This window comes from Cynoglossus semilaevis, chromosome 15 (genome assembly GCF_000523025.1).
Source record: "Cynoglossus semilaevis isolate Cse_v1.0 chromosome 15, Cse_v1.0, whole genome shotgun sequence".
Lineage (NCBI taxonomy): Eukaryota > Metazoa > Chordata > Actinopteri > Pleuronectiformes > Cynoglossidae > Cynoglossus > Cynoglossus semilaevis.
Window position 1 is genome coordinate 16,374,317 of NC_024321.1, and position 2,540 is coordinate 16,376,856.

The following is a 2,540-nucleotide window of genomic DNA, read 5'->3' on the forward strand; positions in this document are numbered from 1 at the left end:
TTCCTACAGATAATACATAATTACGCTAATAATGGGCCGATCATATCGGTTGACCGATGTTATCGGACATCTCTAATATACGTATATATCTCCACTGTGCTCCACAGAATGAGGCTGAATGTCTGCATTTGAAACTGTTGCCTCGCTGTGACCTTGAGCTGTTAATTGTTATGTTCGTCGACATGCTTTGATCATCAGCTGCTTCAACATGCAGGTCGGGTGCAGCGCTGCTCCTGCAGTTAGGAAAAGTGTCTAATATGAAGCTAACGGCAGCCTCGTGATCCTGAACATGCCATTAATGACCGTAGTAACACAGGACATTCAATGTCACGTAAAATATATCGAGATATTTTCCTTTCTCAATGATTCTGGAGTTACATAATGTTGATTTTTTTTTTCATACAATCAGTGGCATAAAAGGAAACACCATTTATCCAATTGTTTACATTTCTGCTAAATGACTACATCAACACGTATAATTGAAAAGGTTATTTTTGCATTTGCACAAACAAAAGCATATGTTGTTGGACTGTTTTTTTTTTGTTGTTGTTGCAAAAACAGCAAAAAGTACAGTAATTAATTTTTTATTTATTCAAATTTACATTTTCAAATAAATGCTTTTATTTACATTTTTATGACCCTAAAAGGATTTTTCTTCTACAGTTTGTGAGGAGAGAGTGTATTAAACCCTGTTGAAGCTCAGCTTTGCTGGCTTTGGTTTTTTTTTCCGTTTTACTGCAGGGACCTGATGCTTTTTAGATTTAAAATGTATAAAAAAAAAATTATAATGTAAAAACTGTTCCTTCCATAGAACTCGGACTTCTGTTTATGATGCAAAAAATGTTCCTTCCATAGAACTCGGACTTCTGCATGATGATTGGACAGACTTTCTTTTGAGAGTGCTTTTGAGAAATGTAAATTTCTGTCTCATTCTAAAGCCAAATTCAGAGGTGTGGTTTGGTCCTCCATGGGTTGATAACCCTACCCCCAAACTTGACTTGTTAAACAAGGTCTTTGTGGACCTTTAAGATTTGGAGTATTTGTGTAGTACTATACCGCTCTGTTCTGTATTTCTGCCGAGCTTTTACACATCACTGAAAATCCAACTCCACAATCTCTCTGCGACAGTTGCCAAGTGGTCAGTTATATTCAATTTTATTTCTTTGGACTCCACTCACAAAAGGCATTTTCTCCCACTGAGAAAATTGTATTTCACTGTTTTCACAGTGCAAAATAAAAAGCAATGCGATCGCCGTGGGATGGGATTGTATTTCATGAAACAACACAGTCATTCAATTGTGGTTTCTCTACGTGGGTGGCTGACCTTTCAGTCCATCTGCTCTGGGTCACCTGGTTCCAGGTAAGCCCTGTATATGGGACGAAGAAAAGGTTCTGTCCAGGGGACAGCACCAGTAGGGGGCTCCAGTCATTACAGCGCAGGCATTGAATGTTTTGGTTGGAATTACTGCAGAGATGCTTGGTGCTTTTATCTAAGATGTTTCTTCCAGTTTGAAACGTTGATTCTTGTCACATTATATTTTACATTACAATATATTTATTTGATCGTGTTTTTTGAATTTTCAAATTAGAGCCAATATCTATTTTAAACCAAACATGACAGGATGCTATTCTGTTATTCTATGATATTCTCCTTTTCTCAAAACTACCCTGAGCCAGAAGTTTGAGACCACGTGTTTAGGCATAAATATATGACATCTAGAGAAATAGCTTTGTTATTTTCAGAAATGATTTTTGTTTTAGATCACCCCCTTCGTTTGTCCTTTCATTTCTTGACTCACGAAATGGAGACATCGGCCTTCATTCAGACTCATCGCTCCACATCTACAGAAACAACCTCTTCACTCTTAGTTTAAAGTCAAAGGATCTATACATGAAATTACCCCAGAGTCCTTCACTCCACAATAACCTGTGTAATATCAGAGGATCTGACGGCCCGATTCTACCATTAGCCTTGAAAAAGCGTCTCTATCTTAACTTTAATCTTGTTTTGATTCGGAGGCCTGTGCATCTAAAAGTAGCTCTATTAGACTGGCCCACAATCTGATCGAAAAATCTGAAGCCTCGCCGTCAGACTCTGATGGCTCTGAACTCTGGCGACAACTCCCCGCTGAAGCAACATCTTCAATCACTGATGTCCATCTGTTCAATTGGCCTGCATTGTAACATGTTCTCCATCGACCCCGTAATCATTATTCGCTTTGTGAGCACATTCTGTGTTTGCACTTGCCTGACCCAATGTTACTGCCTGACCACAGGAAATCGCTGTAGTGCATCTCATCGCACAGATCCCTGCTGGCACCGATTCGCTTCTTTCAAAAGCCTCGTTTCTTTTTTTTTTTTCTCCTCCTTCTTTTCATCATCAAATGATCCTAATTTGAATTTCAAATTTTCACAGATATGTTTCAGGCACAAGGGGAGGCGGCTTCCAATTATTTTGTTCAAATATCTAACTGCAGGAACAAGGTTTAATGTCGTCAGGAGTTATACTTGGGGAGTGAGAGTGAGAGGTAGGAAGGGTT